The sequence below is a fragment of the Lotus japonicus genome, chromosome 6 (genome assembly GCF_012489685.1).
Source record: "Lotus japonicus ecotype B-129 chromosome 6, LjGifu_v1.2".
Taxonomy (NCBI): domain Eukaryota; kingdom Viridiplantae; phylum Streptophyta; class Magnoliopsida; order Fabales; family Fabaceae; genus Lotus; species Lotus japonicus.
In genome coordinates, this window is record NC_080046.1 from 24,049,514 (window position 1) to 24,062,795 (window position 13,282).

Below are 13,282 nucleotides of genomic sequence, written 5' to 3' on the forward strand. Positions count from 1 at the left end.
AAGAATAGGTATCCATTACCTAGAATTGATGATTTGATGGATCAACTGTGAGGAGCTGCGATATTCTCGAAGATCGATCGGAAGTCGGGCTATCATCAAATCAGAGTGAAGACTGAGGATATCCAGAAGACAACATTGAGAACCCGTTATGGACACTATGAGTACTTAGTGATGCTATTTGGGGTGATAAACGCACCTGCCATATTCATGGATTACATGAACAGGACTTTCCATACATTCTTGGATCGATTCGTCGTGGTGTTTATAGACGATATTCTGATCTACTCAAAGAATGCTGAGGATCATGAGGGGCACTTGCGACAAGTCTTACAAGTGCTGAGGGAGAAGGAGTTGTATGCCAATCCTTCTAAGTGCGAATTTTGGCTCGAAGAGGTAAAATTCTTAGGCCATGTGATCTCTAAGGAGGGGATAGCTGTGGACCCAGCAAAGGTAGAGACCGTATTGTCATGGGAACGGCCAAAGATGGTGTCTGAGATAAGGAGTTTTGTTGGCTTGGCGGGATACTATCGTCGCTTCATTGAGAATTTCGCCAAGATTGTTGGACCTTTGACTCAACTCACGAGGAAGGATCAACCTTTCGCATGGACCGAAGCGTGCGAGACTAGTTTTCAGACGATGAAGGAACGGTTGACGACGTCACCTGTACTCGTTCTACCGCAACCAGAGGAACCTTATGAGGTATACTGTGATGCTTCGCATCAAGGTTTGGGATGTGTGCTGATGCAACATCGGAAGGTAGTTGCTTATGCTTCAAGACAACTGAAGGTTCATGAGAAGAATTATCCAACTCATGACTTAGAGCTAGCTGCAATCTTTTTTGCGCTAAAGATTTGGAGACAACACTTATATGGATGCAATTTCACCATATTCAGTGATCATAAGAGCTTGAAGTACTTGTTTGAGCAGAAGGAGCTGAACATGAGACAACGTCGGTGGATGGAATTTCTTAAAGATTACGAGTTTACTCTGCAATATCATCCTGGAAAGGCGAATGTTGTCGCTGATGCTTTGAGCAGGAAGATGCACATCTCGTCGATGATGGTTAAAGAGCTGCAACTGCTGGAGCAATTTCGAGATTTGAGCTTGGATGTGAAACTATCCGAAGGAGAGCTGAAGTTCGGAATGATCAGAATTACCAATGGATTGATGGAAGAAATCCGAGACCAACAGTTGCAAGATGAGTTTCTGCTCGGGAAAAGGAATTTGGTAAGTCAAGGTAAAGACCCAGAATTCAAGGTAGGAAGTGACAATATCCTACGGTGTAAGGATAGGGTTTGCGTACCTAACAACCCTGACTTGAGAAGGTTGATTATGGATGAGGGTCACAAGAGTAAGCTAAGCATTCATCCTGGAATGAAAAAGATGTATCAGGACTTGAAGGTAAATTTTTGGTGGCCAGGAATGAAAAGACAAGTGGCTGAGTATGTAGCTGCATGTTTGACATGTCAGAAGGCAAAGGTGGAACATCAGAAATCTTCAGGTATGCTACAAAGCTTAGATGTACCAGAATGGAAATGGGATAGCATATCAATGGATTTCGTCGTAGCTTTGCCAAGAACTCAAAAAGGATATGATTCTATTTGGGTAATAGTGGATCGATTGACTAAGTCGGCTCATTTCATACCTGTGAGGACTACGTACAACGTGGAGAAACTATCAGAGATATATATAGCGGAGATTGTACGACTTCATGGAGTACCGACCAGTATTGTATCCGACCGAGACCCGAAGTTTACATCACATTTTTGGGGAGCTCTTCAAAAAGCTTTGGGAACGAGGCTGAGACTAAGTTCTGCTTATCATCCGCAGACTGATGGACAGACTGAGAGGACAATCCAGTCATTGGAAGATTTGCTACGCACTTGCGTGTTAGACAACAAGGGCAGTTGGGATAATCTATTGCCATTGATTGAGTTCACATACAACAACAGTTTTCATACGAGTATAGGTATGGCACCGTATGAGGCTTTGTATGGCCGCAAGTGTAGAACACCTTTGTGTTGGTATCAAAATGGAGAGAATCCGGTAGTAGGACCAGAACTTCTGCAACAGACAACCGAGAAGATCAAGCAGATCGGGGAAAAGATGAAGACTTCTCAGAGTAGACAGAAGAGTTATGCAGATCAAAGGCGTAGAACTCTGGAATTTGAAGAAGGAGACCATGTGTTTCTGCGAGTTACTCAGACTACAGGAGTTGGTCGAGCAATCAAGTCAAAGAAACTTACGCCCAAGTTTATTAGACCTTATCTGATCACTCGTCGAATTGGACCAGTCGCTTACCAGATTGCACTACTCCATTTCTATCGAACATTCATGACGTATTCCACATGTCACAATTGAGGAAATATATTGCGGATCCGACACATGTTATCGAGCTGGATGACATTGAGTTGAAGGATGATCTGTCTTTCGAGACACCGCCAATTAGCATTGGTGACACCAGGATAAAACAGTTGAGGGGAAAGGAGATCGAGTTAGTGAAGGTCATATGGAACAAAGACACCGGCGATGCGACATGGGAACTGAAAGAGAAGATTCAAGAACAGTATCCAGAACTTTTTACTGACCCTTAAGTTTCGAGGTCGAAACTTTCTTTTTGGAGGGTATTAATGTAAGACCCAAGTTTTTAAGCTTATGCTAAGTGAATAAAATCTTATTCACGATTAGGGTTGATGTATTGTGAAGGGAAACCTGAACAAGAGTTTACTAAATGAAATAAATTTAGGAAGGAGAAAGTTCAGGAAAAGTTTAAGGATTTCATCATGATCGATAAAAGTTATAGCACGATCGTTATACGCTTAAACCTAGGGCAGAAACCCTAGTAAATAGCTAGTTTTCACTTAAAGTCGCGATGGAAGCTAATTCCAAAAATCTTCAGAGAAATGTTAGAACTTCTCTTATTCCATATATAACAAGCGTTTCAAGGCGAAACTCTAGGATCTACGAACGTTCGATTCCAATCATCGGAAGTTTGCCGAAACTAAAACCCTGATAGTTCAAAAACCCTAGAATCAACCGACGATGAAGACTTTTTCTATTCAGAGCTTCAAATGAAGATTCCACACGCGTACACCCATTTCTCTTGGTGATTTCAATCTTTCTTCAAAAGGAAATTTTCTATTCCGACATTCGATGCAAAAAGCAACTTATCGGGTAAAATAGTTTTACACCGACTTTGCATTAGTCATAAAAAATACAAGGAAACCTCTTTTTAGTTTTGGAATTCTTTCGCCAAAACATATCTTAGAATTCACGGAGAATGACGCCGGAAAAATCAGATTCGCGAAACTTTCATTTTACCGCGTTTTGCCAACCTCTATATATAGCAAGAAAAGGAGAAAAAATGGCAAAACTTCACCATTTTCTCTCCCAAACCCGCGAGCTCCATTGAAGAGGAAGGAAGAAGAGCTTTTGTTCATTTCTTGCTTGATCGTCGATTCGACAGTTGCTACTTCAAGGTATCGAGGTATAGTCGCTAATCCTTACCTCTGATCGTCTTTTCCATAGCTTTTCTCTAGGTATTTCTGTGCTCATAGTTTTGAGGTTTTTGCAAAACTATCCTGAATACTTCATTTTTTATTCTAAACATCTTCCCTACGTTCTCCTGAGTATGTTTAGCTAATAATACTCCGCCGATTCTCGAAAAACTACCGTCGAGTTTCAATTCTGGTGAAAATACCCATTTTGGGGCAAAGCTTCGTCCTTTGGGCTGAAAACTATCGCCTTAGCTTAGTGCTAGTAGGACTAGTTGTCATAAACGTCGTTGGTGACGTCCCCATCCAATTTGTTTTTCGAAATTTCAGTTTTGAATTTCTGAGCTAAAAATCATGACCAAAATACCCCTGCGACAGTTTTTGATCCGATAATTTTTCCGAGTTTAGAATACCCTTAGTTACGGCTAATGATAGCATAGGAACCAAGTTTGATCGAAGAAAAATCGAACCCTACAATTACCAAAAGTGGCCGAGCACTCTAAGGGGGAGGGAGGAAAATTCCTTTTTCGAAAACTTGTCCTTTCGTGCTAGATTATCGTACCTCGGAGTATGTATTACTTCGGGTAACCTTAGTGAGCATTGATAGCTTAGTTTCCGATAGATTTTGATAGAAATTCTGTGGTTTTACACTAAAGGTGCTTTTGAGGATTTCCCTGAGGAGCAAGGCATCGATTGTGAAGGAACTCTCGAAGATCACCCTGGAGAATCTGCAGGTGAGGGCTACTCACTGAATCTTTAGTTAATGCTTAGGGTCGATACTTTCGACATTGATTTACTGTTTATGCACTTGTTTGTGTGTGATTGGAAAAATGTTTTCTGAGGCTTCGGCTGACAATGTAGATGATTCATCTACTACTATGTTTTTGAGATTGACTTACATGCTATGTGCTATGTGGGTAATCTAGCATGTGTGATGCATGCGTTATATGCTAAGTGCTAAGTGATTATTCTAGAATGTGCTGATAAATGACATGTTTGTTGACTGTGATGATTTAACTATGTCTTTCACTCATATCTGTGATTCTGAGAAGTGAGAATAGCGGGCAGGTCATGCCGATTTTATTTTGAGAGTTTTGAGAAAGTTTGATAGGACGAATGAGATTCGGGCCTTGTTATGGTTTTTCATGGATCGAGACATTCTCTGGAGTCATTTGGGATTTGGAGATCCCGAGAACTTATAGGATTCGCGATAAGATTAAAAGGATATTATTTTGTAAAGAAAACTCATAAGACATTAAACAACCTCTAAATCTTCAAATAATGATAATAAACTCGAAAGGAAGCTTAGGATGAAGATCTTAGTTTTGGAAAACGAGAAGTGTCGTCGGATCCAAGTGTTGAGAAAGTTGAGAAGTTTTGAGTATGTTGATACTCTTGTGCTGTGGGAGCAGTTGTGTTGTTGGGCTATCCGGGGGATAAGTCCGGGAAATTGATAGTTTCCGAGTATGTAATACTCTTTGCTCGTTGAGCAGTTGTGACCATCGGATGGAGATGAGTCGGGTGATTTGGAGATCATCTTGAGTTATGTGTTGTTGTAGAGATGTGTCTTTTGTCGCAGAATCGACTGTTACCTTAGGGTAAGCTTTTAGAGACATTAATTTAGCTAGAACACGTGGCGACGTGTCGAGTGAGGCCGGAGACGTTGTTTGACTAATCATCCTGCATTCATGCAACATTAATGAGGTATTGACACGAGACGTACTTCGGACCTTGTCGGATTCCAAAATGGTCATAAGACCCGGATTTCCGTGTAAGAGCGTTTGTAGACGACTCTTGTAGCAGACCGAAATGGCAGACCTACGGGTTACGGCTGATCTGACTACCGTTGTTGTTGGAGTAAGAGGCACGCGGGCCGAAATGGTCCCACCATGGCTGGTGTTAGGGCTGATCCGTTTGATGTCCATTCGTTCCGGAATGCATTTGTTTAACTGGGTTAACCATCATATCATTTCATGCAACATGCATACTGACTTAGTTGCTGAGTGTGATTGCTACTTGTTAATCCTATTTGGAACATGTTAAGTGTTATTATTGTCGTTTATTTTATTGTGGAATATGCAACCCTAGGATGTTATCCCTAGCTATAAGCCTAAGTGGCTATTTCTTATCTGTACCTATTGGGTTTATTACTTACATAATTCTTTGGAGTTGACCCTCGCGTCTTCTGTGTGTGTTTTGGCGGACAACGCCCTTTGTCAGATGTCCATTGCGGACTGGTTCACAATGGTCCACCCTTCGGGGGGATTAGATACGAGATGATTGACCAGGGCCACCCCGGTTCGTGGGTGGTTGACCCCGCTAGCTATCGAGCGACGTACTCGGGGCGTATTATGGAGGACCATGTAGATAGGGTAGGATACTTGACGTCAGGAGTGCTGCGGAGATGCACTGTCAGTTTCAACTTGCCACCAGGTGTGCATTGCGAACCAGGAGCAGGAGGACCACCACCACCACCGTTATCTTCGGATGAGGAGGATCCCTCAGAGGAGGAGCCAGTGGGAGTGCCTTCTGCAGAGTCCAGTTCACCCACCGTTGCTGTCATAGATGATCATGGATCGGGCCCTAAGCCCGTGAGTCCAGCACCGGAGCGTATCGCTGTGGCGAGAGGAGGACGGGTAGTGTATATAGACTTGGTCGTTCTGGATTCTGATTCAGACGACGATCATGCTAGCATGTAGGTTTTAGTGCTGGTGTGAGCTCCTCGAGATAGGATTAGTGTAGGAGTAGAGTCTTAGCTCTGACTGTCATTTGTTTCCTTTGGGACAGGGTAGTTTCCCACCTATAGCTTTTTGTGTGGTTTCCTTACGGGAATCACAGAGAGTTGGTTGGACTTAGGAGGTCTCCTTTCAGGCCATTGGGTCAGCTTATTCTCAGTTTTTGAGGGATGGTGTTGCGGACACTTCACCTTTGTATTTGGGTTGTATATATTGCCTACGGGCGCTACACTTTCTACTTTCCGTCACTGGAGGTTACTCGTGACGAGGTTGCTACGTACAGCGGGGGCTTTTTTATATATTGTATATTAGTTCTGATGTCTTTCGCTTTTGGGTTTTATTTACTTCAGTCTTGTCTATGTTTATATTCTAGACGGAAAAAAAAAATATTCACGTTTTTCCGCATTAGTTTATTTTTGGTTACTAAAGTGACGCCACCGAAATCGGGGTGTTACAATGTGAGACCCAAATTTTTAAGCTTAGAATAAATTAATGAAATTCCTATTCACGATTAGGTTCGATGTATCGTGAAGGGAAACCTGAACAAGTGTTTACCGAATGGAATAAATTTATGAAGGAGAAAGTTCAGGAAAAGACTTAGAATAGTATTAAAATCGATATAAGTTATAACGCGAGTCTTATTCGCTTACGCCTAGGGCAAGAGCGTTAGTAAACGATTAATTTACTCTTAAGGCACTATAGGAACTAATTCCAAAAATCTTCAGAGGAATGTTAGAACTTCTCTTAATCCTTTCCATGACAAGAGTTTCGATACGAAACCTTGGAATGTACGAGCGTCCGAATCTAGTTCTCGGAAAATTGGCGAAACTGAATCTCTGATAGCTCAAGAACCTTAAAATAAACTGTCGATGGAGATTTTTTCTATTCGGAGTTTCAAACGAAGATTCCACACGCGCACACCCATTTCTTTCGATGTTTATAATCTTTCTTCAGAAAGAAGTTTTCTCATCCGACATCAACTGCAAAAAGTAGTTTTTCGGGTAAAATCGATTTACACCGACTTTGGATCATTTGCTTAAATTCCAAGAAATCTGTTTCGAGTTCTGGAATTCTGTCGCCAGAATCTATCTTAGAATTAACAGAGGAACGCGCAGGAAAAATCAGAATCGCGAAATTTTGATTTTTCCGCATTTTCCCTCACCTATAAATAGGTGAGAAATGAAAAAAAAATCATCACCACCATCACCAAGAGGCCGCGAGCTTGAGAGGAGAAAGGGGGAAGTGATTTTCGCCGATTCTTGTCTCATTGTAGCTCTGTTCGTTGCTACGCGTAGGCCTTGAGGTATTGATGCTTTTCCTTACCTCTGATCGTAAATTCTGTCGCTTTTCTTTATGTCTTTCTGTGCTCAAAGTTTTGAGCTTTATGTAAAATTGTCCAAATAACTTGATTTCGGTGTCTAAACTTATTGCCTACATGCCCAAGAGCATGAATATCCGGTTGTTTTCTGCTGAAACTCGCCGAATCGTCGCGGAGCTTCAGTTTTGTGAAATACCCATTTTCTGACCAAAGCTTCGTTCTTTGGATTAAAAACTCTCGACTAAGCTTAGTGCCAGTAGGATTAGTGGTTATAAATGTCATTAGGAACACGCTCATCAAATTTATTATTCAAAATTCTGACTTTGAGTTTTTGGGCTAAAAACACTGACCAAAATACCCCTGTGTTAGTTTTCGACCCGATAATTTTTCTGAGAGTTTCCCTGGCCTAGATATCGCCTAGGAATACCTAGGAATTAAATTAGATCGAAGAAAAAGTTCGGGAAACCTTATTTTGATAGTGGCCGAAACTTATTTGGTATGGTACCGTGTCCCAAAATAATTTTTGGGTCTGTATGACCTGAGTTATAGCGTAGCTCTCTCCGTTGTCGAAATTTTGGCTTTGGTTTCGTGTCATTCCGAGTTCTGTAGCTCGAATTATGCACGTTTTAGCGAATAAAGTGTTTTTGTACAAAACTTGAATCGAGTCAAAACTCATCCATTCGGGGAAAGCCCTTCCATTCGTGCCTAAATGTTGTACTCTGAAGCTTCTTGAGCTTTGTCTAACGTTAGTTAGTATTGTTTCGATTGTACCGACTTATTTTGATTGATTTTTGCTTTGCTTACTCTAAGGTTCGGTTGTGGGAACCTTGGACTTGACTGAGCAAGCTTGCGAGTCTGACTTACACTGTGATTCTGGAGGAATTAGAGGTGAGGGCAACTTACTTGCTAGCTAATGTTTTGTAGGCGTCGATAAATTCGACTTGATTTATTGTTTATGCATATGAACTGTCTGGATTGAAAATGTTTTCTGAAGGCTTCGGTCGAGTGAACTTATATGAGACGTGTGTCTCCGTTTTCTGAGAGGCTTTGGCCGCTTACTGGTTTCTGTCTTACTGCTTTCTAGTGGATACGACAAGGTTATGTTTTACAATTATACATATATCTGTTGTACGTTAGAGTGTGGGAAAACGGGTAGTTATGCCATACTCATGATGAGATTTTGGAAAGTTTGATGGGACGAACCGAGGATCGGACCCTTATTATTCTAGTGGATCGAGACCTTCTCTAGGAGTCACTTGGGATGATGGGATCTTTTAAACTCATAAGATTAGAGACAAACATAAATGAAAACTAATTTTCAAGGAAAATTCATAAATTACTAAACAACATCTGAACTCTTTAAGTAATGATAACATTCTCAGATAAAAGCTTAGGGCTTGGATACTAGTTTTGGAAAATGAGAAGTGTCGCCGAATCCTTGTTTTGGGGAAACTCATAAGTTTCTGAGTATGTTTATACTCTTTTGCTTGACGAGCAGTTTTATGGTTTAACTATCTAAAAGGATAAGTCGGGGAACTATAGGTTTCCAAGTACATAAGTACTCTTCGCTCGATGAACAATTTATTTGTTTGGCTATCTAAAAGACAAGCCAGGGGACTATAAGTTTCCGAGTACATTGGTACTCTTACGCTCACTGAGCAGTTTTTGACCATCGAAATTTGATGAGTAAGATGACTCAAGAAGTCATCAAGGGTGATTGCACTCTTTTTATATTTATCTGTCTTTTGTCGCAGAATCGACATTTACCTTAGGGTACAATAGAGCCAATAAACTCTAACACTTTTGCTGATTAAGCAAGTTTTTGGTCAATGACCACAGTATACCTTCGGGTACAGTAGAGACAATATACTCTAGCTAGACATGTGTATCCTGGTGAGGACGGTTGTTGTTTGGCTAACCATATTGCACTCATGCATTTATTCGTGAAAGGTGCCTTCGGGTACCTCGGGCATTCGACGGGGGATATGATCGACCGCACGGTTAGGATCGACCTGTTGATGTCGGGCACAACGGAGGAAAAATTCGACCCACAGGGTTAGGACTGATACGGCTATGTCTAGGTTGTAAGCGACACCCGAGGGATATGGTCGACACACGGCCAGTGTTAGGACCGACTCGATTGTGCCCAGCCTACATCTTCTGGAACATTTTTGGATTAACGTTGCATGACATATCATGCACTCTTACTATAGTTGTTGGGATCTTGATGATTTGATGTTGATAAATATCGTTATGTGTTTTGATGATTGAATTGTATTAGAGATTCGATAACATGCTATGTATATACCTTAGGGTAGGCAATACAAAACTTGTATGTATATATACAACATATATATATTCCCCCTATTCTTCACATGTTGCTTGTATTATCTATTATATTCTGTGAGTTGACCCTCGCGCCTTGGCTTTGTGATCATGTTTGTGTTTGGGCGGTCGGCCTGCTGCAAGACGTTCAATAGTTGATTCATGATGGTTTATTGTTCGGGGAGGACAAGGAGCGAAATGACTACTACTGAGCCTTCGACGTGGACCCGGACTTTATGCAGGATCGGATGAGGGTCGATGTTAAGGGTGTAGTATATCGGGTTTCGTTGTCATAGCTCTGATTGTCATTTCTTATTTTGGGGCAGGGTAGGTCCCCGACTATTAGATTTTTGTGTGGTTCCCTTCCATGAGGATCACAGATAGTTTGTCGGACATAGGAGGTCTTTTGGAGGCCGTTCTGGGCTCACTTACTTTCTTGGAGGATTGTATTTATAAAGGTTATGACTCTGACTATGGGTCGCACTTACTGGCCGGCGGACACCACTTTCAGTTACTTTCCGTCACTTGAGGACACTCGTGACGATGTTTTTAGTTGCAGCGAGGGCTGTACTTATATTGTATGTTAGTCGATGTTAATCACGATTGGGTTGAGTCTTTAATTTGACAAGTCTTTTTATTTAAACAAATCAAAAAAAAAAATATAACTGCTTTTCCGCTTTATTTGATTTTTGGTTACTAAAGTGATGCCACCGAAATCAGGGTGTTACATTGTGGTATCAGAGCTTGTCGAGTCTTTCGGGAGTCTTTGGGGAATAGGTCTTCTGTGCTAGATTGTGTGACTCTGCAAAGAGTAAAAATTGATTTTCTGCCAAGCGAGTTTTCGCTTAGAATTGATTGAAGTTATTGCTTAATCATATTGTATAGTTATGGTATATGCTATCTTATGATTAGTACTAACTATTTGTTTAACTAAACAGAACATGGTGAACTCTAACCAACTTGCTGAGATGGTGGCCACTTTGGTCCAAGCAATGACTATACAGACGAATGACAATGCACATAGGTGTGCTACAGAGGATGCACGCGAGCTACACTGGCTTCAGAGAGAAGCAGCCCTGGACCAGAACAGGGGATTGAATGATTTCAAAAGGCAGGATCCACCCAAGTTCACAGGTGGGACTGACCCGGATAAAGCGGATCTCTGGATCCAAGAGATTGAGAAGATTTTCGGTGTGCTGCAAACTACTGAAGGAGCCAAGGTGGGCATGGCGACTTTTCTGTTGTTAGGAGATGCTGAGTACTGGTGGAGGGGCGCCAGAGGAATCATGGAAGCAAACAATGAAGAAGTGAACTGGAACTCTTTCTGTGCTGCATTTCTGGAAAAGTACTTTCCAACTAGCGCTCGAGACGAGCGGGAGGCACAATTTCTGACTCTCCGTCAGGGGAGCATGTCCATACCGGAATATGCTTACAAGTTGGAGTCCCTAGCCAAGCACTTTTCGTTTTTCAACAACCATGTTGATGAACGCTACATGAGTAAGCGGTTTCTGAATGGGCTGAGAGCAGACATCGAGGATTCAGTGAGGCCGTTGGGGATTATGCGATTTCAAGCTTTGGTTGAGAAGGCCACATAGGTGGAGCTGATGAAAAATAGAAGGATGAATAGAACAGGAACTGGGGGACCGATGAGGTCGAGCTCCCAAGACTACCTGGGAAAAGGAAAGTTTCAGATAAAGAAGCCTTATTAGCGCCCTATGGGGGAAGGATTTACCCTAGGACAGTACAAACCGATGACCATTGCTACTGGAGGTGCAGGGAATCAAGCCGGCAAAAAAAATGTGACATGTTTCCGGTGTGGGAAGACTGGGAATTTTGCTGACAAGTGCTCAACAATTGGACCAAGATGCTTTAATTGCAACCGAGTGGGGCATCTAGCCGTGGATTGTAAGGCGCCCAAGAGGAAGCCATTTGTTAACACTGCAAGGGGAAAGCACCTTGCTGCTAGAGGAAGGGTTTACACCATGGACAATGAGGGAGCTGAGGGGTTTGGCAGAGGAGAGCGAAAGAACGATGGTAACCTTCTAACCATTCTTTCTCATTCTAGTATAATACGCTCCATTACTCTCGTAGCGCATGCAACACACCTATCTTACTTATATTGTTTGAGCTTTGACCTTATAGTTATTACACCTACTAAGACTTTATTTGATGGTTGCTCGTGTTTAAACTATAGAGGTACACGAGGTTTAGAATAACACGCTAAGCCTAGAAAGTAGGTTTGCACCGATGCGTTTATAAGGAAGCTAGTAGCTGAAGAACGAATCTTAGAGAGATTTCTTATGGGTAGTATACGTGTTATGTTGAGGGTGCGTAGTTCCGTAGCGGGACCGTTAAGGATTGGATGTCGGGATAATTGTGACTACTGGATGATAGGAACTCATTGACTGTTCCAGTGGGTTTTTCTAAATTCCCACCTTCGATGTATTAGACTTGATCAACTTAATACTGAGGGGGTGATATTTGGAATCACAGCTGGCTATGGACTTTGATAGAAGGATTGGTAAGATTAACTTGATTGGATCGAGGATTAGTCGAGTTTGGGAGGAAAAGTTCGCGTTAAGTATTAGTTTTCTTGCGAAGGAGTTATAGTTTTAAGAAATGGATATGCATTTAACAAAGTTGAAGAATTAAAGGACATTAGAGGTCCAAACTTGGTGAAGGTTTAGGTTTTAAGTCTATGAATTCTTGTCTAAAGTGCGTAGGACTCAAAGTTTTTCAGAATTTGATTGAGAGATTAAGAAGTTGATTGACGAGATGGTGATCAAGTTACAGAAAGGAAAGTGTTAGTATCAAGATGAATACTTGAGGTATCATATTTGGACAAGTTTCTTAGAGTCTAAGAGTGAATGGAACTTTGTTATGGATTTTGATGATGCATACTAGGGTTAACAAGTGAATTTTACTAAGTTGAATGAGAATCCTAGGGCTAAGGTTGACCTAGTGAGCTGAGATTCATGTACGCATAAGAAATTTAGTGGTGTTAACGGTTACGATAACAGTTAAATCTCGGAAGGTTGGAGGATCGGATGATAAAATGACTAGTTAAGTCCCTTGAGGTATAGTTATGATTTGATCTTCTAGGGGATGAGTCCTTATTTGTGTGAAGTGTTAAGGATTTCAGTAAGTGTAAATTGGTTTGAGTGAAGAAATTTTTAAGGAAGGAAATGACAATAATGGATTGTAAGATATTAAGATGATGATTAGCTTATCAGTTGTTTATGAATTGATGTTAAAGGGAACGAGTCTAGTGATGCACAAGGTATTAAGGGTCAAGTCGAGTTTTAATTTGAAAGGTGACTAAGTAGAAGATTGATTTCATGGTGCGAATGAAGATAGTTACGAAGTTGGAAGTGACGTTAATGGACTAGTAGATTCCAAGTGAATAGTTC